At 46.5% G+C, this 23882-nt stretch overlaps 1 protein-coding gene and 1 non-coding gene across 2 annotated transcripts in view; both read right to left on the bottom strand.

Moving 5' to 3' along the window:
• Positions 1-4291, bottom strand: part of LOC126534947 (uncharacterized) — a 37273-nt gene extending 32982 nt beyond the window's left edge. The window contains exon 1 of the mRNA XM_055072818.2: positions 3943-4291. The gene's annotated coding sequence lies outside the window, so the exon portion shown is untranslated. The remainder of the gene's footprint in view (positions 1-3942) is intronic.
• Positions 4292-14367: 10076 nt separating this feature from the next.
• On the bottom strand, positions 14368-14440 carry TRNAM-CAU (transfer RNA methionine (anticodon CAU)). Its single transcript has one exon. It is a non-coding gene; the product is annotated as a tRNA-Met (tRNA).
• Positions 14441-23882: the final 9442 nt, after the last annotated feature.

The raw sequence follows: 23882 nt of genomic DNA, 5'->3' as shown, positions 1-23882 counted from the left end.
GCCCGCGAACTGTTGCGATTGTCTCGTTTCGCGCAGCGCACGATTTTGCGCGCTGTGCTAAAGGACACCTGACTAGTGGTATAAGTCAGTGCTACACGAATACTGAGGCAGGCACAAGCGGAGCACATAGCATGATCGCGTGCTGGAACACAGTAGAAAATGGCATTGTTTCGGTGTGTGCGCACGCGACTGCACGACGTGGTATCAAGCAGACGAAACCGAAGTATATCTCTCTTGCTGCAGTGCGAAGTAAAACAAAAACACGCAGACATTCGGTTTGTGTGTTTTATTATTTTTCTAAGCATTCATTCGTTTACTGAACCAACAGATTATACAAATAACAAATGTTGCCTTCAATAATTCTCGAAATCACCTGTCACTATGAGCGAGGTCACAGCGTAAACACATGTACGTAGGCGCACTAGCTCGTATACGTCACCGTTCGGCTTGGAGCGCGGCGCCCGCCAGGAGCAGGGCAAATGACGTTGGGTTTGAAATTTCAGCTGTCTCCGCGGCGACTAGCGATGTAATACTTTGCATACACGATCTTTAGCGCGCATTGTATGCACTGCGCTTGTCAGCCAAAAATGGCCATCCCAAGCAAAAAAAAAATTAGCTCGGCAGAAGATCGGGCCGACGCCTATGGCCAGTTAAAAAGTAGACGGCCCAATCTCGGCCATTTCGGTCGGGCCGAGCTTGGTTTTTGCACGTCGCCAGCTCGTTTGCCGACCACCGCCAGGCGTTCGGCAGACGACACCGGGCCGGTGTCATGACCACCGGTTAAATCATGGTGACCGCGTTCGGCCCACACACGGGCCGTCGACTTCCTCACGATGGCAAGAGCCTGGCCTGTCCGCGGCCATCTTCTTTTGACGGTATTTATTTTTAGGTTTTCTTCTTTTTCTTTTTTTATTCACAGATACCGGGTGTTTTTTTTTTCTGGTGTCGATTTTCAAAGCCTTTTGTCGCAGATACCAGCGTGTTCCGCTTCTTCAATAGGGTTACCTTAAGTGGTGGACATTGCATTCTGGATAAGTCGCAAGTGCAGAACCATTTATTTGAAAAAATCGTGCTAACTGTATGTTTAATTAATCTCTTTAGAAGACGTGCTGTAATGGCGGAATTAGAGGCCGTCAACGTGCAGGACCTATGCAATCGGAACCAATTTTGTTACTAGCACTAATTTCGAGATATACGAAGTCAGAGTCAGCAAAATGAGTTGGTGTCCTTGAGCCCTATAACGTAAAACTATTCCAATCTCTTTTTATTCCAATCTCCTGACGTCAAATTTACGTTACGACCGACGCAAGCACCGGGCGGTAACCTACAGCGTTGTTTGAAAAGCCCAATCAAACGCGCTCCTCGTTTATTGGTGGTCACTTTTTTTGCTTCCGAAGCGAATAGCATTGCTTACATTGAGCAGATTTTCTCATCAAATTGCCGGACAAGAGGCGAGGAGCACGCTTAAGTGCATAGGGTTTCGATGGTGTCGAGCCAGCACAATGAAAGTAGATAACCGGATGAAGAGGGTGGTGCCGGCGTCTGCGATTGGTCCGCTTCCCCTTACTTAGCTCGCTGTAGCTGGTCGAAATTTTTTTCCGAAATTCCGAAAAACATTCAATTGCGTTCGGCGTATTAATGCGTCTTTAACACACACATGTCATTTTGACGAGGTGAGTTAGCACAGTTTTGTCACATCGCTTGGCAGACAGGCGAAGTGAGAGCAGCCCGAAAACGTTTGATCAATAGCAAAGAGAAAATAGCAAAAAAAGGCATCGAAAAGGCATCAGAAATAGTTATTTTGGTTTCGTTTGGTCTTATCATGCATAATCAGTATGCATACATCATATCTCATGGGGCGTTCTCGCGGTTTTCGCGATGTCGCGTGACAGACAGGCGAAGTGGAGGTCGCCTGAAAACTTTTTGCACAATTGTGGAGAGCTGATTGCAGAATTGGAATAGAATAGTTTCGAATAGCTTTAGCTTATAGCGTCCCTGATTACTTCCCTCGAGCATTGCATATATACAAGATGTCATAGCTATTTACTTGGGTGTCTCAGCGAACACTCAAAAATATTTAAAAGTTGCTGTGGTAGAGATCACAATTCTAGTTCATGAGCTGGTCTACTCGAAGGGGTGGACAATACTTGCACAAACAATTGACATCCAAAATTCATTAATTGATAGGAATTCATTAATTAGGTTTTAACTAATTACATTATGGCCCATATTGCAATTTACAAATTCTAGCCGTTAAATTGGCAAAGCGGATTCACTTAGAACGAATTTTCAAGATGACACCAAATTCGAGCTATAAATTCCCGAACTTTGCGGAGAAATGCATTGGCGTTCCAGTTAATTTGTTGACGATACATCGGTTCATGCACTGAAGCACACAAGTGACTGGAACGCCAATGCATTTCTCCGCAAAGTTCAGGAAATTATATCTCGAAACTGGTATCGTCCTGAGAATTCGTTCAAAGTGGATTCGCCTTGCGAAATCCACTGCTACAATTTGTAAATTGCAATATGGGTCATAAGATAATTAGCTAAAATTACTTAGTGAATTCCAGTTAATTAGCTGATTTTGCATTAAATTTTTTTGTGCAAGTAGTGTCCATCGCTTCGAGTAGACCGGCTAGTAAACTAGAATTGAGCTATCTACCACAGACAACCTTTAAGACATTTTGAAAGTTCGCTGAGACATCCAAGTAAACAGCTGTGACACCAAGGCATTTTATCCGTGTACTTTGACGCATACCCTGAAACTTGTTGGTTCCATCTGAATAGGCCCTGCATGTTAACGGACTCATTTACACCATTGCATCATGTGCACTAAGGTTATAAATTAAAAAGATAATTCGCACGACTTTGTCAATTAGCAACTTATGTACTACTACTCATTTCTAAAATAATGTCCACCTGTTAAAGGCAGCCCAGATGAAGAAGCGAAATGCAGGTATCTGTAAAACGAATTTTAAATAAATTGACATAAGACACCCCATATAGTTCGCTATTTAATTCATGCACACGTTTGTGTAATAAAGCGTGCTACAGAAGGCGAGCGCTTTGTAGACAAATTATCACTACGGTTCTTTTCTTGTCTAATTTTACTGAACTATTTTGATACGACCACAACAGGAATTGGAGAACGTTGTTGTGAAATGCTGTAATGGTAGGTTATAGTGCTTGGTCAAACATATAATGTGAATTAATCAATGACAGTCTCGTATGGGCATTTCAATATGTCCTTCCTTGAATCGCATAAGTCCATTCGCTGGAGAACTGCGCAGCCACGTCACAATTGATTGATTCTGCTACAGTCCCGCTCTGGTATCTGAAACACATACATGTACTATGCAAGTTTCAGTAATGGGACATGTATAACTGTTGTTTGGGTGCTGAATATTTGACAAGACGCTTTGTGGCCCCTCAATAACTCTTAAGCATTGTACTTATGAACAGGTTCTGACAAATCCATGACTTTTCATGACGAACACTAAATACACATCGCACATGCAAACGCAGTCTCACATTATTTAGCTTCAAAATAAGCATATAGCAAATATCTTACACCAGCGGGCCGAAATTTGCCTTTCTTCAAATTATCTTACGCGGGTCACCACGACAGCAACGTGCTTACATCGTTGCGCATGGCATGTACAATACGCTACAGCCACTGCCTGCACATATGGGGGGGGGGGGGGGGGGGGTTCCTTGCGTGTCGCGATGCAGCCACAGTCTTTTATTTCGCTTGCACGACAAGCTTTGGCATGCGACCTCTTGCATATTAAGCGCAGCTACAAAGACCACAAAGCGTCGAATTCAGGCCGTGCTATTAACACGTCCATTTCAACATATCGGAAAGCGCAGACGACCTCTAGAAACAAATAAACGCGGCCTTACGCGCTTTCGTTAGCGTAAATAATACATGCGACTTACTTGTAAATGTGGATGTCCATAGCAGGTGAAAATCCGCAAGCTGGAAATGTCCATTTCACGCGAACGAAAAGCGCAGCGTCATAGAAACCGTGTGAATCTGCGCCGATCAGCGGCCACTGAACGCTTCTTCTCGGCAAAAGCTCCCCCAAACAATCACCACCTACGCGCCCGCCTCTTGCCGGTTCCTTCCACTTGAGTGCTACCTGACCCGAATGCCACAGACGGTTTCTTTATTTCGCTCCCCAATTTTCGCTCCGTCCCCTACCCTCTCCCGGCTCCAGGCGCACAAGAAGAACGCACCGGCAGGCGTCAACATCTTTTCAGGCGCCGACTATGTGGCGGCGGCATCCTATATGGTCGGACAGGAGCGTCGCGCCAGTGTGAAGCTGACCTCTCTGGCCAGCCAAAACTTTCTCGCTCGGCATGATGCAGCCCTACGCATCGGGGCATCATCCGTGGCCGAGCCAGCGCCGACAGGGTAGGCAACATAGCTCGGCCTTTCCGCGATCCAAGCTCTTTATGTCGACATGATCGGCACCGCCCTATGGTCGGCCCTCGGCCAATTTCGCTTAGGCAGACCTGGTGAGGGGCCCTTTAAGGGAGTCCTAAACCACCCCTCGGATTTGGTAAAAAAAACACTGTCCGCGGATAGCATACGCTGCTGTGAACATCTCAGCCAAGTCTTGCCACGAGGCGCGTGAAGTTCGCAAGCGGAGCGCGAAGTAACCTTTCTCTCAGCAGAAGCCTGCTCCTCATTCTTTTCTGGACGCTTTATTCCGTAATAAAGATTCCCGTACGCGGCTGCTACTGGTCAATAGCTGATGGCACTCAAGAAGGCTGTTTAGCTCAGTGCGCTTCTTCCTGCTGTTGCTGTGTATACTTATTGACGAAGTTCAATCCTGGACCGCAAGCAGATATAGGTCTCTTTCTTGCATTATGTGTTTGACCTGATATATTGTTTGCGACTAGCCCCTAGGCCCCGTCCATTGAGCGTACCGACGCGTAATAGTGCAGGTACACTAATCATGGTGATTGTAAGCGCGAACCAACCACCAGTACAACGCTTACCGTGGCTCTACCCTGCAGTGGGAATACCGCGGTGTTACTTGACCCGTCCCTGACCCCGAACCGGCGACGATGACGCCGACCGGACCTCGGGGACATATTATGCGAAGCATATTAACGTAGGTTTCGGGCCTTCGCGCGACGCCCGGCGGTGGCCACCATTGACCCTGAAGTGGGGTCACGTGACATGACGTCACGTGATGACGTCACACCGGCTGCAGATGGGGCCTCATATCGCGCCGTCGGACGTCGCCCGGCGGAGGCCTCCACGCTTCGGTTCGCGCCGTCGCGCGCGACGCGGCGGCGGCGCCACCATCGCGAGGAGAAGCTCTCTGCGTAGAGATCCCGGCTCTCGACTTGGTCGTCTCTGGTGTATACGTCGCGCCCCAAACGAGCAACCAAGATGCAATCAACATCATGGCAGACGGACTGCCGCCGCGCACCGACAAAAGAATGTTAGTCTGCACGGGAGACTTCAATAAGGACCCGGTGAGAGACAGGACATTTCTGCAGGCCGTCGAAGAAAGATATGCCCTCGGCTTGTGTCAACTACAGCCAAAGTCCACGACTCAGTGGGGAAACAGTTTAGACTTGGTGTTGTGTAGAAATGCTCAAAGACAATACAGAATAAGTGACGTGCAAACCAAGAGTCATGCATTTACGGACCATAAGAGTGTGTTTGTCGGGCTGCAAAGAATAAAGTACGACGATTAACCTAAAACCACGTCTCCGTTACTTAGCCCCATCCACACTGAGGCAGCTGCTTAACATGCTTCGCATCCACTGGGCTTAACCTTGATAAGCCTCCAATTTTTTTTTTTACCCTTGGCCCCAGCAACGCGATGCCACTGACGCTCCAAGCGTTTATCCTTGCGTTCGATGCTGTCCTCCGTCAACTTCGGAATGCCTGTTCTGGGACGCTTCCCGCGTGCCGCGGTCGCCCCCGCAGCGTCTGCTTTATCTTCGGCTGCAGTGATCTCGGTGATGTCGCTCATGTCTCCCTCTTCACTTGCTTGAATTAAGAGCAGTGGCGCCTGCGTGCAGCCTATATCGGCACGTTCCTCAGTTGCATTCGTCAAGTCCTGACTGTCAGGCGTTGTCCCTCCAGCTTTCTCGACGTCCCTCTCCCGGGCCTTGTCTTCGCGGTCCTTGGTGTTGCTGTTCGGGGCAGACTTTTCGGCCTCCTCCGTGTCTATTATGTCCTCTTGGACTTCTGTTGGGAGGACCGTTTTAGGTCATCATCATCAGCCTGGTTATGCCCACTGCAGGGCAAAGGCCTCTCCCATACTTCTCCAACTACCCCGGTCATGTAGTAATTGTAGCCATGTTGTCCCTGCAAACTTCTTAATTTCATCCGCCCACCTAACTTTCTGCCGCCCTCTGCTACGCTTTCCTTCCCTTGGAATCCATTCCGTAACTCTTAATGACTATCGGTTATCTTCCCTCCTCATTACGTGTCCTGCCCATGCCCATTTCTTTTTCTTGATTTCAATGAAGATATCATTAACTCGCGTTTGTTCCATCACCCAATCTGCTCTTTTCTTATCCCTTAACGTTACACCTATTATTCTTCTTTCCATGGGCGTCTTGCGCTGGAGTTTGAGGTATAGTAGCGGCGCCTGGTCGCGGCGCGGGAAACGACATCTGGGTCGTACCAGCTTGGGTCGTATTGAGCCCTGGCTGTGGCGAAGCACGTTTCTAGGCCGAGTTTTGCGTCGATTCGCACTTTTTTCTGCCCTGTTGCGAGTGCGAAAAGGCTCGTCACTTCTCACAGACCACGTCGACCACGCTGCGAGCTGGTTGCAGCCTATAGTTTAACGAAAACGGATTCTCCGTGTGCCGTGGGACGTAATGCTGGGAGCAGAAGGAATCGGTGACGTCGATCCGGAGAGACCTAGCCCAGCCTCGAAAAGGCGTCACCGTCATTACTTCTGCGTCGTGGGCTGCCATGAACAAGAAGGCCTGAATCCCAACATCAGATTCTACCGTTTTCCTTCAAGGCCTCACGAAGTGAGGCCTTGAAGCGCGCTGCATAGCTGCAGGTACGCGTCGCGCTGAGTAAGCGAAACTTCGCGCCATGCTGACTGCTTCGCCTGTCTTGAAGCTTGCTTGATTATCTGCGTTCTAAATTTCGGTCTTTTGCACCTACAGTCCCGACAGCGAACCGACACAGCAGCAGGCATGGCTGGTAATTCACGATTCGAGACCCGTCCACTGCGACAATTAACAATTCGACCGATGCGAAGTGGTGAAGTGACCAGGTGTGTGCAAATGACCACAAATGGCCGGGCTGATTCGGTGACAATTCACTACCCCTACGAGCAACATAGGTTAGAGAGTTAAATGTGCTCATGCTTGACCTCAAGCCAGCATGTTGAGGCAGCGCAACAAGGTAGTATTGATTACAGCAGATCGATGTTCGAGCGCTGTCATTAAAAACTACATCAAGCGAGCAGCGCACGAGCTCGCGCTGCAGCGCGATTCGCACGTACGTGCGAGCTCACATGCATTGCATCAGTTATTACCAGTTACTAAAAGGGACAGATGGCTGCTACTACAACGCAGACATAACTATTTCTTTAGCGGCATGCAGTCAACAAAGATTACAGGAGGCCCGCCGTTTCGCGGCATGTCGAAAGACCGCTGCCGTCGCGGCGCGTACGATCGTGCGCTCGAGCAGTTCGTACATCGCGGCGCGTACCGTAGTGTGCTCGAGCAGTTCCGTACACATTATGTCTGCTTATCACTGCTGTGGATTCATTTATAGCAAGCATTTCCACGCGTTCGTGCGCCTGAATCTAGCAGCGTGCAAACCTTACCTGAAGTTCCACTTCGTACGCGACTCGCTTCACTTGCGATTGACACCGCGCTAAAACTTCGCCGCTTAATTCATGAACGGCGTACACGTATTCGGCACTGCATAATTTCTTGCCTTTGCGCAGCGTGCCACCCCTGAAAAAATCTTCGGCGCCCGATATTCGCTGCAGGCCGTGATAAAACACAACCGAAAGTGGCGGGTCCAGATCGTAAACGTGCTTTCCGAAGCAGACGACCGAGCTTGGTACGACCCACTTTAGGACAGAGGACGCTTTTTAGCACCTTTTTCGCAGCGCCCCCTGGGCAATGCAAGAGCCCCATAGCTCGTTGCGTCGTCCTCAATTTGAGTAGAACCCTTTTCGTAAGCCTCCAGGTTTCTGCCCCGTAGGTGAGTACTGGTACCGTTTTAGTTGCTCTAGCGTAGCTCCTTGCACAATCATTGCTTTCGTGTCCGAACACCCGGCACACACCGCAACGTGGCGTCTGGAAGTCCCGTCGAATGTGTCCTTGCCTGCGGCACCTCGAACAGCAGTGACCAACCCGGGGCCACAAGGACGATGCCACTTCCTAACTTGAAAAGATGAGGCAGGTCGTCAAGCTCAACACCTTCCTTAAGTCATTCGCACGACTCTCGTGGTGGACGTCGCATGTTCAAAACCGGCGACGGACCAGTTGTCGTTCGACACATCAAGGACGTCACCAAAGCTGTTCAACGCATGCCGAAAGCTCTCACTTTGGACAGCAAAGTCGACCCACTGCACTTTCACGGTGACGTCTTGTTGGACGGGGTCAATGACAGCGCAGAAGCCGCCCTTGACTTGAAGTCGACCCGTTTTCACCAGAGCATCCTTGTCCGCCTTTCTGCGCCACTTGACTAGCCAGATGTGGTTCATCTGCTTTTTCCTCACTTTTGGGTTGAAGTCACCCATTACTACTGTATACCGAGTTTGCACTATTCTCATCGCTAATTCAACATCTTCATAAAACTGATCCACTTCCTCATCGTCGAGTTTGGATGTTGGAGCGTAGGCTTGTACTACCTTTAATCTATGCCTCTTATTAAGTTTGATTACGACTACTGCTACCCTCTCGTGAATGCTGTAGAATTCGTCAATGTTGCACGCTATGTCCTTATGGATTAGGAATCCCACCCCGTATTGCTTCTTATCCGGGACACCTCTATAGCAGAGGACATGGCCGTTATTCAGCAATGTATAAGCCTCACCAGTTCAACCAGCTTCGCTGCAACTATTTATTGTCAAGTTTCACTTCAGTTGGCAGTGAAGTATCATGAGTAAAACGGGTCAGCAGTGAAATGAGTGTGCCGGCGACTTTCGAAGAGTGAGAAGCTCAGACTACATACACTTTGTCCGTGTCTCTTGCACCCCTCATCGCTCCGGCCGATGAAATGGGTCTTCAAGAACAGCAGACGCTCCGAAGGTATGTACGGCGCCATTTTGAAATGGTGGCATGACGATGATATTGTTTGCTTCTGTGATTGGCTAGCGGCATAGAGTTTCTAAATAAATACCCTAGGGTGCTATTCTCGACACGCATGGCGGCTGCACGGCCGCCATTATCCGCCATGTTGACTCTCTGATTGGCTGTGGCGAGCTCACGTGCCTTGAAATTTGTGCCGGGAAACGGAAGTTTTGCGAAATGTCATTTTGCGTTTTCATCAAGATGACGAAATGTGACGTGGAGCTGCCAATTTTATGGACTAATACATTTTTTTGGTCCTTGGCAGATATATTGTGATGTTAGCGCTTCAAAAAGAATGTGAGCGGTAGCGTGCAGAAGCCAGTGCAATGCATCTGCAATTGCGCGAATATGTGGTGGCGATCCAAGATATGCGCCATGCCAGCTTGCTGATTGGCTGAAGGAATATCTCGTGAGGAGCGTCACAGGAAGGGCTGTTTCGTAAACGTCATTTTGACGATGCGTGACGTTGCGCTGGGCCGCCATTGCTGAGATTTTCCGCCATAATTTTTGCTGCGACGAGCCGCGCGAATTATGCTAATGAGCAGCCATATGCAATGACAGCCGAGAGGAATGCGTATCGCCACATTTTCCCCGCCATTTGGCGCCACGAAAATCTTTTCTTCATAACGCGTGCTCATAGTATTTGCATCGCTCTCGGGTAGTGTTGGCATTTGTGTTTGGGGCCATCATTTTTTAAACGAACGCTTTTATACGAAATAATATTGGTTAAACATAGCAAACTTTCGGCAATGTTGTCCACATTTCCCTGCTACATTTGTATTGTAATCTAGATTAATGCCTTTTCGCACAATGAAAAGTTATGACAACGGCCTCTTTCTAATTTATAAAAAGAAATGTACGCAAGGCGGCGCCTTGAAGTTTCCTCCCCCGCTGCGAGTAACCAGCGAAATGAACAAGAGATGGCAGCGCCGGCGCTTGCGTGGATATCTCTGGCGCGCGCAACGCTATCGGTGATATTCGGCCGTTTCTCAGCCAGCCGAGTCGGGCTGAGTCACTTGCGTTTCACGAGATAGCGATAACGTGGCCTAGAACGTGCGCGCATCACCATTGGTAGGTCGCGTATGTTGTCTCAAGCAAGAAAACAAGCGCGTTGGCGCCAACATGCGATGACTCAGTCCATTTTCCGGGGACACGCATCCCAGCTATTGAAGCAGGCGATGGCTTGTACGCAGCAGACGACGGAAGCGAGAAGCGTTTTCGACGGAATAATCATACGCTTTGAGATAGCTGCTTTATTTTTACTGCGGAGGAAAACTGTTTTGCTTTACCGATAACGCTACATTCAGTGCCTTCCTTTCAGTTTCTTAGGCGAAACGTCAAGTTGGCGTCACGTTACGTAACGAAACGGGCCACCAGCGCCATTTTGTTTGCGTCGCGCCCACGTCATGCATCGAAGAAAATGGCGGAATGTCCAGAATAGCGCCCCTAGAGGGAAATGTGGCGCTAGTGTCTACGGGGGTTCTCATGAGCGTTGCCTCAACCTACATGGGAATGATGGGAAGTACAGGCTTCGGATTGACTTCGGTCTTTAGACTAGTGGCGTTTGCTTCTGGCGCAGTAAACAAAGCTATACTCAAATATTATCGCGTAAAATCTAATTCTATTTCTGCAGTATGTTATATAATGTACAACACGCTACATGAACTTTGTATGACTTTGAGATGGAAGCATGGTTTACTATGGTTTGTCACTAGGACACACCAGGGTATGCATACTTGTCCGATTCTGTTCCCAATTTAACGCCAAATAATAATTATTTATTCATTTTTGTAACAGCAAAACAACCGTGCATGTACTTATATAAAAATACTCGTCAAATGTTTCTGGAAATAAAAATGTTGTATTGTGACAAAGCGTTGCGTCCTTGAGATGAATGCTACAAGTGTTGTGTGCTACGACGCCTGCTCGCTGCAAACGCGAGACATTTCTCGCAGACGACAGGCACTTGCGAACTCTCTCGCTCTTTCGAAAGGTTGCGTCGGCTGTCACGATTGCTGAACGTCTTCAAGTACTTTTAAGCACATCTGCTGCAGTGCTAGCTAGGACGCTAGTGACCTCCTAGGAGTATGCTTCATCATATTTTATATTGGCGTACCGCTTCCGAAGCGTTACAGCGTGGCTTTGCGGGTACCCATTGTGCGACACTAGACTACAGCTAGGAAGCAGCTATCTTTCCTACCACAAGTAAGTTTGTGTTCTCAAAGTCCTAAAACATGCACTTCAATGAGCACATAAACGAGCACATAATGAAGCCCTCAATAAAATTTGATTGTGAAGCCACTAGAAGTAAAACTGTATATGTCTTGTGTCAGTAATGCCTTCTTTGTCCTATTCTGAAGTTTCATAAAGCACGTAACGCTACACTGCCAACCTTCTGTTCCCGATTTAACGCCAAAGAACAGCGCCAACCTAACGCATTTAACAAACCAAGGCCCAAACGGTCAAAACATGTTCTTTCAACGTTTACGATGCCGTCGCTTTCTCGTCATGGCTTCGACGCCACACCGCGACACAATCATCGTCCCAGTCGCTGGCCCAGCGCGCTATCGCCACTCCGAGCAACATAACAAAGGTAGAGAGCTTTGCGTTGCACTGTCCCACTGCAGGTTATAGCAATTGCGCTTGGAGCGAAACCAAAACTGCCAAAAAAATACTTGTAGACTAGTTCGCCAGTCAATAGAACGCCAATCCGAAGCCTGTACTTCCCATCATTCCCATGATGGTTGAACGATCGCAGCGCCAGATTTGCCTCTAGGTATACTAATATGAAACTCTATGGCTGGCGGAGTAACAATGCTATGGTGTCTAGACACCATAACAATGCCGCACGGTCCGTGTGCCTTGGTTGTCAACTGCTTTCTTTTTATTGTATCCTATTATAGCAATTTTTTTTTGAAACATTAGCTTCAACTAACTCAATAATGAATAATGTTATCACAATCATGCATGTGAACTGCTGCTAATAATACGCATTAAAACCGGACATCCTCTAATTCGCGAGCAAGACTAGGGTGGCTAGAAGGAGAGGTGTGAATACCGGCGGCGCAAACGTGACCCCACAGCGCACCGATGCCGCGGGGCGGCGCTGTTGACCAAGGCGGGGTAAGCACGCAGCCGAAATGAGCGCCTCGCGTCGGCTGCATCTCTACCACCGAAGTGAAAGTGAGCCCGTTTCGGGTATCGCGCGCTTTCTGCGAGCGTCAAAGAATGAATCTTTATCACGAAAACAATGTTATGTCAGCCCAAATCATTACTCCTGTGAAATTTTACGGGCCCAGTTCGCACTGTATCGAGATTAAAACGCGTTTTGTCTGTGCGCATTTCGTGAGCTGGCTTTGGGTGTTAGGAGCTAGTGGGGGCTTCGAAATAATTTCGACCACTTCGGGTTCTTCAACGCGCACTGACATCATACGGCGCACGGGCGCCTTGCATATCGCCTCCCTGAAAATGCGACCGTCGTCCTCGAGATCAGCAGTCAATCACCTTATGCGTGCCGTAAGACCTGTAAACTGCAGACATTACCTGATAAAGTCTGGACGTATTTACAAACCACTTTTTGACTGCGCTTGCAGACCTGTAGCATGTCATTTTGATGTTCATATAAGGAATTTACTATGATTGCAGACAGTGAAGCAACAGATCTGGTCATGAAATCGTTTATTAACAAGTGAGCAAAAAAACATACGACACACAATGTTTCAGTGTTTTCCGTTTCTTCTCTCTGCTCTGCTGATTGACAATAAAAACGTATAACTGAGGCTGTCACGGTAGCAGAATGGTCTAGGCAACCAATCTTTAACATTTAATCAACTGACTGCAAAATCTCGGCCACAGCTTTGGCATGCTAGCGTGTTACACTGAATTAAAAATTATAGGGTTCTACGTGCCAAAACCACTTTCTGATTATGAGGCACGCCGTAGTGGATGGCTCCGGAAATTTTGACCCCCTGGGCCGGGTTCTTTAACGTGCACCTAGATCTAAGTACGCGAGTGTTTTCACATTTCGCCCCCATCGAAATGCGGCCGCCGTGGCCTGCATTCGATCCCACGACCTCGTGCTCAGCAGCCCAACACCATAGCCACTGAGCAACCACGGCGGGTGTTACACTGAATAAACGAGTGGGTTTGTTTTCAAGGGCATTGTCCAGCTTATAGAACGATTCTGACGGATATAAAAGGCCCTCAAGGTCCCACTCTTTGGATGCCTCTGGTGGAAGCTCTCTGGGGATATTGCCTTTATGGTGCTTCGCAGTCTTCACAATGTGTGGACGAAACACGTCTTCTCGCCACATAACCTGCAATGTAATAAACTAGCCGTGCGTCGCTGCGGTGCTCAACATAACTTTGGTGGTCCACAGCATCTCGCCCTCGAATGACGGAATATCGGGAGGAACACTCCAAAACAGGCGACGAGACCAACTGACAGCCGAGGGCGCAGGCCAGCGCGGAAGTACCACGCCGTAATACCACGCCGCGAGCAGCAGCGCCACGTTCCCCCTGGTGGCATCGGTGCGCAAGGGGGTCACGCGCGCCCGCGCGCCCGAAGGAAAGCGCCGCCGGTATTCACACCTCCCCTTCTAGCCACCCTAGCAAGACTTTTGTGAAACCATGGTTGCCACTGTAATAGTTTTGCACACTATAAAATTTGTCCGCTAGAGATGCAGTTCACACAACTGCAATATCGACTGTCGTCGCGGAGTTACGAATTTGCAAAAATGGCGCTTCATTTTTCTTGAAACACCTATTTTCCGCAAGAACGGTAATAAAAAAATAATAAAACGTCCTAAATCCGTATTGTGCGTACTACATTCGCGTGAATTTAACTATATCCCTCAAACGCAACAAATTTTATTCTAACCTACCCACAAGTTGTCTAACGAGACCATTTCTGGCAACAGCTAGCAGCCAACCTATGCGAAGATAAATTAAAATAGGTGTTTGAATTCCTGATTGGTTCAACTTGTCAGAAGTAAGGTACTAAAATCGTGCATGTGGAAAAAAAAAAGTTTAATTAAAAGAGAATTAAAAACATACACCGCCTGCCCCGGGTGAGGATCGAACTCACGACCTTCAGATTATGAGACTGACGCGCTGCCTACTGCGCTACCGAGGCGGATGGCCATCGCTGAACAGTTGACGCTATTTATACAAATGCAATAAAGCGCATTTATGTGTTTAGAACAAATGGTTTATTGTTTGTGCCATTGACGGGGATACATCTAGTAATGAAAACGTCACAAAGCCCAAAGTATGGTGTATAGGCACGCGCATGGTGGGGCACCGGTATCGAGAGCTTTCGCAAATTGTGCCAATTTCATTGCTTCTCTACCCTGTCGCTCTTTGGTTGCGCTTTCCGTCGTGCATCATACTTCACAGATTAGCGGGTTTGATCTCTGTGAACCTCCATGATCCATATCTTCTCCAGGTTGATATTTAAAAGTATGGGGTTTTACGTCCCAAAACCACTTTCTGATTTTGAACCACGCCATAGTGGGAGACTCCGGAAATTTGGACCGCAGCTGTTCTCGCATTTCGTTCCCATCCTGCTTCATTTATGTGATCTTCAGTGGCATTTTTTGTATTTTTACATTTCTATGCTTTCTTTTGTACTTGGCTATCGCGTTTTGTAGCTTATTTTCAAAATGTGATTAGCATTCTTCACGCTTAAAACGGTTGCACCCTTTGCGGTGTACGTTTGTCCCACAACGATAATCGTCATCTGCCTTGCTTGCGTTTCCTTTCTTGAAAACTCGGCGCTCGCTACTTTTCTGTCGAGAATGCTGCGTCACACTGATAACGCGCATGCCGTTCGTGACAGGGAAGTACCGGGCTCGCCGCGTTAAAGAGAGGAAACGCGGGGAAAGACAGATGACGATTATCGTTGTGGCACAAGATAAGCCCCAAAGGGTGTAAATTTTTCTAAGAGTGTTTGTTTATACACTCTAAAAGCAGTTGCACCCTTTGGAGTGTACATTTGCCGCACAACAATAATCGTCAGCTGTCATGTCCGCATTTTCTTTATTTAACGCGGCGAGCCCGGTATTTTAAGGAAATGAAAGGAAATGAAATGAAAGGAAATGAGGGCAAGGCAGATGACGATTATTGTTGTGTGGCAAATATACACTCCAAAGAGTGTAAACTTTTCTTACAGTGTACTTGAAGTAGTTTGAAGTATACGCCTCAAAGGGTCCATGTATATCTGACACAACAATGATCGTCTTCTGCCTTGCTTGCGTTTCCTTTTTTGAAAACGCCGCGCCCGCTACTTTCTTGTCGACAGTGTCATAGCCAACGCGCTGTGTCATGCTGATAACGCGCATGCCGCTCGTTACTGGGAAGTACCGGCTCGCAGCGATAAAGAACGGAAATGCGGACAAGACAGATGACGTTTATCGTTGTATGGCAAGATACGACTCAAAGGGTGTAAACTTTTCTTGAGTGTAGCTTGAACCGTCATGGTCGTTCCAGCTTCGCATTCGTAGACAAAGTTACACCCTTTGGGGTGTATCTCTGCCACACAACAATAATCGTCATCTGCCTTGCTTGCATTCATTTCTTGAAAACGCCGCGCCCACTATTTTCCTGTCGGGAATGGTATGTCATGCTGATAATGCGCATGCCATTCGTTACTGGAAAGTACCGGGTTTGCCGCGTTAAAGAAAGGAAATGCGGACAAGACAGATGAGGATTATCCTTGTGTGGCAAATATGCACCCCAATGGGTGCAACTGTTTTTAAAGTGTATAGACAAACACTCTTAGAAAAATTTGGAAAGATGACGATTATTGTCCTGTGGCAAAAGGGTGTAATTTTGCTCAAGAGTGCGTGATCCAGCTTTCGTCATGCCGTCGTCATCATCGTCACGCTGTCGTCGTACCACTGGTCTTGTTTCAGAAACGTCATCCCGTTATCGTCATACCGCCTTCGACGTTCCATCATAATCATGCCGTCGTCATTCAGGCGCCGTTATCATGTACGTACGTCATCGTCATCAGACTGTCATCGCCGTGATCATTCCATCATCGTCATCCCTTGTGTCAATGTCATCGTCGTCACGCTGTCGTTATGCCATTGTCATTTCAGAATGGTCATCCCATTATCGTCATACCATCGTCTCCATAGCGCGTTTGTCATCGAACCGTCGTGGAGTCATCGTCGTTGTCATGTTCATTGCCGACCCTGTAGATAGAGTTTCATAGCAATGTGGGCCGATCCCACAGACAGTGTATGTCGCGTACATATAGCCGAAGCAGTCGACAGCCATGTGCAATGGACTTCACCGAATTTTTTTTCCTCTTTTGCGCTGTGCTGTGCAGTTAATGGCTAATTAACTGGCAGAGCACGGTGCAAAATGGCAAAAGAAGGAGGACTAACCCTTTATGGTTACATGCTTCATTGTTTGCACCGTCTTATTATTCGTTTATTTTTTCTTTATCTAATTAGGAAACTGAGTATATTCACAAAGGCAAAGTTATGCTGGAGATATGTAATTGTTCATGACAGAGCTACCAGCAACCCTGCATTCCAACCTAAGATCACCCCACTGAACATTCATTTCATGGCTTTAGAATCCTCTGCACTTTCAAATAGGCCTTGGCACACCATGCTCAATAATTGAATCAATGCATAGTTTTCGAGTAAATATTCCTCCCTTTTCTGCGGCCAGCATGCCGCAGAGAAGTCATGGCACACACATCATGTCATCATGTCACATACATGGTGCGCTCCCTTCAGAGTGGGAGGTTAATTTCTCCTTCACGAATACCTCTATAAACGTGAGGTCTCTGGACCAAAATAAATTTATTTCGCTCACTCACTCACATTTAAGTTGATGTAAAGAATTAGGTTACTGGCCCCATGGGTGATCACTATACTCTCTCGATCCTGAACGGTAATTACCTTCACGGTAATTAACTTAAGCTTTAATTTGATTAAGTTTACTGTAAACTTTAATGGATGACCTTCGAGGCACATTCGAACAATACCATCTAGCATGTTCTTCGCAAAGCAGTTGAAGTTCAGCCTCTTCAAAAGAACTGCACTGAACTCGTGTTGTTCTCGGTTCTTTGAGTAATAGTTTAAGATTACTGATGTAAAACATAATTTGGCAGCCACAACATAGCAAAATGTCGCCGCTTTGGTTGAACAGGTTGAAATGACTGCACTTGTTGGTTCTCCCAATTTAGCAAAAGTACATCCGAAGGTACTAGGCGAAGGTTTTTGTCATACCAGAAGTACGAACCGATGTGGTGAGACACAGGGCTGGCATAATGTAATATTATTCCACGCTGTTGTTATTCCAAATTCATCATTAGCCCTCCACGACAGGTTAAATTTGAATAGTTTTACGTTATCCCAGTTCTATAATGCTGAAAACATGAAATTCCAGAATTATTACTAAGACATGGTTATACCGTTCAACAATTCCCATTCTTACTATCCATGCCTGGTACTGCCACTGAACTTTATTTATTGGCAGCTATAAGCGGAGGGCACCAGAAAGAAAGGTAGTCAATGCGCTTCAATGACATTTTCAGGCCTCATTACGATATAGGGATGCTTTAGAAATGCCTATGAATTCTTATGCTTTTCGGTTCATGATGAAAGTGCCCAATTATGGAATTGGAGCCAATTAATTGCCTAACATAGTCTTACTGTCACTGATATCAATTATGGGCAGCATAACACTACAGACAGTGGAGTCGGAAAAGATGCCTGGGTAGACGTGCATTTGTAAATACAGCGTAACTAAATTTTACTTGGCGGTGCTTAATACCCGATTTCTAGCTACACGGAGTGGTTTCGGTAATGGAATGATCCACTGTGGCAGCAACATGGCACGAGTCTAATTAAAGACTACATTGAAGGAGCCATCATAGATCCACCCTATCCTGCAGCGGATGGCGGCACCGCCATTTTATGGCAATGGTGACTGCAGTTCAACAATGCACATTGGCAATTCCTGAACTAAAATCTTGTAACCAGGCACTCCAAGTGTAGACGCAGAGACTACCAGAGTGATGTCCTGAAGCAAGTCCTCATTGCAGCAGTCACTTTGGGGGATTGCTATGTGCAGGGAGCACAGACAAATATTTGCGCCCTTTGGGGATTATCATGTCCTCCAACAATAACCGTCATTTATCCTGCGAGCATTTCCTTTAACACTGTGCTCCCCACACATTTAGATCATGAATGGCAAGGATGGGGGCAAAATATTGATGATCATCATTGTTGAGTGACAGGGTAAGGTACAGAGGGTCTAAGTGAATCTTTCGAGTGGATTCCAGTCATCACGTAGGGCTGTCCAACACACGGCTGTGTCAAGGCAAGTTTGTGAAAATGGGGATGAAACTATGGGGACTCCATGATGCGACCTCAATGGTTGCATTAAATGTACACTATGGTTTCTATGCAGTCATCGACATAAAAGGGCACACCTAAACTTTTTCGAACTCTCATGGGAGCTAAACATACATGCCATCCATACTCGTGTTCAATGAGACTGAAAATTTAACCGGAAATCTTTTAATGCGTGGTGTACGTACCTAGATTTGAATGCATGCATCACAAGTTAGTGTTTTAAAAAAAAAATTGCTGTTTCCTTTCATATTGATGACTGTAGATTCTCAGAAAGGCAGCAATACATTAACCCTATCAGCGACCAGGTACTAGATAGATAGATAGATAGATAGATAGATAGATAGATAGATAGATAGATAGATAGATAGAGATAGATAGATAGATAGATAGATAGATAGATAGATAGACAGATAGACAGAAAGACAGACAGACAGACAGACAGACAGACAGATAGATAGATAGATAAACTTTATTAAAAGAATAATCAGAAAAACCGCTAATGGTCGGGGCCCTTAGTCCAGGGCTCCGCTGGCTCTTGCCATCTTCTCAGCTCTCCTAATAAGCTTGAGCTGGTCGTCGAGGGCTGAGCTGGACAGCAGTGCCTCCCATTGCTCCCTTGTTATGTTCGTGTCTGGGTGTTCTATGTTTTGTAGTGTGCACTCCTTGGTAATGTGGTATAGGGTTGGTGTGGCCCCACACCATGGGCATTCGTCCCTGTAGGCTGTGGGGTGTATCCGAAGTAATATGTGTAGGTTCGTGTAAGTGCTGTCTGGAGCCTACGCCAGGCAGCGGCATCTTCTGTCTTTAGGTTTCGATGGGGTGGTGGATATCGCAAGCGACGCCCTCTGCGGTAGTTCACGATGGCTGAATACTCGAGGTCAACAGGGTCCAGGTCTTCTGCAGCTGACGTGATGAGTGCTTGGTTCTGTACGAATCCTCGAGCTGCTCTGTCGGCTTGCAGGTTGCCTGTGATGCCAGTGTGGCCCGGTATCCAGATGATGGTTTGAGTGGTGAAGTCCTCAGAGTCCTCCTTGAGTATTCCGGCTAGGACTTGTGCAGCAGGTCTTCCAATTCTACCCTGTAGGAAGTTGCGGCAGGCCTGCTGGGAATCCGTGAGGATCGTCAATGGTTGGTTTGCGTGTAGGCCCTCGCGGATGGCTAACGCCATGGCCAGCTCTTCGGCTTCCGTAATCGTGCAGGGGCGGGTCGATGCCGCGGAGGTAACGTGGCCTCGGTGGTCGCATGCCACTGCAACTGCGCCCTTGTTGTTCGTCCCATACATGGCGGCGTCCGTAAAACGGGCCGTTGTACTGAACCTGAACGCTTTCTCCATGTACTGGGCCCTTGCTCTCCTCCTGCCGGAGTGTAGGTTAGGGTCCATGTTGCATGGTATCAGGGCAACGTGAAACCTGTCCTGGACGTGACGAGGTATCCAGCAGGTTTCTTGGGTTCGTGTTGTTATTGCTGGGAACCCCAAGGTTTGTAGGACCTGCCGGCCCGTGCGAGTTTGCGCAAGTCTCTGTTGCTGCAAGACGTAATGGGCTTCTGTCAGTTCGCTGAGGGTGTTGGGCAACCCTAGCGCCAATAATTTTTCAGTCGATGTACTCATCGGCAGGCAGAGAGTGGCCTTCAAAGCCATCCTCAAAAGTGTGTCGGCCTGCTTTGTCTCGGACTGTGTGAGGTGGTAGTAAGGTACTACCAGGTACTAGAGTAAAGCTGTATCCATGGAAAGACATGCTCAGTATACCATTCGCTCACAACAAATGTCACATCTCCCCTTCCTCACCCAGCATGGTACAGCCATATTGTGTCGAGAGTTGATAAATGCTTTCACCTATACGTCATGCGTGGTTTTACTTTCTGCCGTATTCACAGACTTACCAATCTTACCAAGTTGCCGCTCGGTGCAAGGTGTGCCTAAGATATCTGGATTTCACTAGAGCTGAAATCTTCATTCCAAATCTCTTGAACGTCGTCACCGATTCCATACAGTAGCAAAGTGGGTGAACAGATTATAGCAAATGCATTCTTGAATGCCCACAAGCACCAGCAATCACTATGGAATGTTAGGTGAGACGTATGTAAATAGCAGACGCACTTGGCCCATGAGAATGAATTTGGCGACAGTGTGCTCACTACTATCATTGTGATTTGAACATTGCCACAAGTTCATCCAATGAAGAATTAGATTTTTAACTTGTGCCTTTGGCAGTACTAGGCTTTTCAATGTCCCAATGCGACAGTACATTCAGGTGGCAAGGGCCAGATCTCCAAGCTGAACTTGTTTCTAGCAGCTGCATATGTGAAGTAGGTAGAAAAAGTAGAGGGCTAATAATGAGGGAAACCGGACAGTTACACTAAGTAGCACGTGTTCACTTTATTTCTCATTGAAGTCGAACATTAGTTGCATTTGAACACTTATCAGCGTCGGTCAGATGTGACATGCACAGTACTCCCTCTTTGTACATTCATCACAAAGTTAGCTCTCTGCACTTCAGCTGATAAGGCTGAGAGTCCCGAGCTTAGAGACAGGGCGAGCGTTGGCTTTTGCTACTTTATATGACCCCAGGTCGTCATGCGTATGCAAAACAGGGACTCATTATAGTCCGTGGTTCATAAGCAGACATGGTTTACAAGTTGCATCTACAATATGACATAAAACAGTCCACGAATACGGTAAATCCTTGTTCTAATGATATTCCTTCATTTGAAATAATATATTATTGGAAAGTTTACAAGGTTCAGACTACAGTGCGTACATTTTACCATTGTTATATTGTTTTAACATTGATACAGATTATCTGTACAATGTATGCAAAATGATACAATACATATACAATCACGCACAGTGCACATTTTGATGCTAAAGCTCTTGTTGATGAATGGGTGTACTTTGTTATGTGTAAGGAAGCTGTTTCGTTATAATATAGCAGTATCAATTCTTCAACAAATTACTCTGCAACCAGCTCTCACTTAATTACATTAACAGCAATTCACTCAGGAACACTAACCCTAGCTACTACATTTGCATTGAATAGTTTACCAGCATCCCACAGTATTTATGACAAGAAATCTTTTTCAAACATTTTCTCCTTTGAGACAGAGTAGTTTTACCACTAAGGACGTAGCCCACATTGTCAGGCTTCAAAATAACATTTAGAAATTTTTCTGCTAGGTTCATAAAATGTATTTTTTTTCATTTCTCATACTTAAAATGTTCGATGTACTGTTATTGGCAACATGCCTTTTTTAAAAATTCATTTAAATGTAGAAAACGTCTTCTTTCCCTGGATATTCTTTCTGCAATGCATTTAATCTTGCTTGCATGTTATCAATATGGTTTGTTGTTTAATGTAATAGTTCTGCGGAAACCTGCAAGGTGGAGGGAATCTACGACTAGGTTGGTCTCATTTTCCCTTAATTAATATGGTTTGTTCAGTCTAAATGTAACATTGATGCTGTTCAGATATTAATCACCTTATAATCTATCATTGATGGCCATTTTCAATCTCGCACTCCGAAACCCTCCCCTGTACATACTATATAGTGTGTATCACTTCGTATTATGAAGAGCTTTGTCACTTGTTGATGGCACTCCACAGAGTGCCTACTGCTGGAGGATACAACCACTATCAAGAGCCGTTATATGTGCCTGCAAATAGCACTATTTTTGTTCAATTTGTTTCGCTCAGGCAAGAAGGGACACACAAAAGATATTGGTCCAACTGTTACACCACGGCCACTCCGTGAAAATAAACAAGTATACTAATACCTGCAAAGTTAAACTGCCTCCATACATTTAAAAATGCCCACAATTAGCAAAATAATGATGTTGCGAGTTGAGGGCGTCTTGAATTACAGGGTTCTGAGATCAATAGTGTCTCGAGCATGAATGCCACCTTGCGGAAGTTTTTCAATACGTGCTCTGTTTTATAACTTAGATACTTTAGAAGTACCAACACGTTGGAAGTAACAAAAGCAGTGTAGCCATCCAAGTCAGCCTTCACCCATTCCGCAGTGCAGTAGCGTTTTCATCTGCTACACTTTCAAGGAACAATTGATACACATATTTAACTTGTGGAGGAAGGTTACACCAAATCGTGTAGTATTTTGTATATACTTGCACGCTTTTGTGCTACCAGTATGCAATGCACTATTTTTTGGCTGCAAGTGAACGCAGTGCATTGCGACTCCTCTGTGCCACTCCACTCAATCTGAAACTGCAAAGCCTCATGCAGATATAACAAACATGGACAGAACAAATTAACCTCATATGACAAAGTAAATGAAACAATTTTCTCACCAATATGACTGTAGCTACATCAAACGGGTGATGAAAAAGGCCACTTACTGACCGTCGATGCTTTCTTCTTGCGCTATGTACGAAAAGACAGGGACAGGAAAACACGGACAGATGAACGGCGTACGAGCTAAACCAGCCGCACGTTAGTGCACAGTCTGTTTGCGTTTTCTTGTGCCTGTCTCATTACACACAGCGCAAGAACAGAGTACGCCCCCCCCCGTACCCCTGCCTCCCTTAGGCCCTGCTTGTGGCTTCCATGCAAGCTGCAGGGTAGGAAAGACTGCAACAACCAAGGGCCGTACTATTATGTAACGATTCTTTTCACAATTCTTCTTGCTGCCCCTGATCACAGGCTGGCATAACACTAGACCTTTACTAACTCCAACATTGGCCACTCGCTGCGCCAAGTGGTAAGAAATGTATACCATCGAAGGAAAAGAATCCTCGCACAACGCAGTGCCGGCTTTAAAAGCATGTCCAGTGTCTACTTTTGATGAACACAGCGTCCACGTTGCGTGTGTTCAGTAGAACAGTTACTCACATAAAACCGTACATTACACGAAGCACCAGCATTGTCCACGAATCCTGTAGGCTGGCCACTGAAGTCCTCCTAGAATTTACCAGGAGCATCAAGAGGTTCTTCTCAAGATGGACGCAAGAGCACTTGTTTGCACAGTTAAAGAACAGCAGATAAATAAAGTTGATTCGGAGTCCCCACTACAGCGCCACTACAGACATTAAATGAAAGTCCCTCAATCGGCGACTTTAGTAAGCATGTTGCAATTTCAGAAGTCTGCCAGTGCTCGTAGCATAACCTTTCACTATATTGTACCTGAAATGGTAGCGTAGTGCTATCCTTGAAGTGTACAGTCATTGCATTCTACCAGTACTGA

This window comes from Dermacentor andersoni, chromosome 7, assembly GCF_023375885.2.
Source record: "Dermacentor andersoni chromosome 7, qqDerAnde1_hic_scaffold, whole genome shotgun sequence".
NCBI lineage: Eukaryota > Metazoa > Arthropoda > Arachnida > Ixodida > Ixodidae > Dermacentor > Dermacentor andersoni.
Note: the sequence above shows the minus strand (reverse complement) of the source record. Positions and strands in the feature narration are given on the sequence as shown.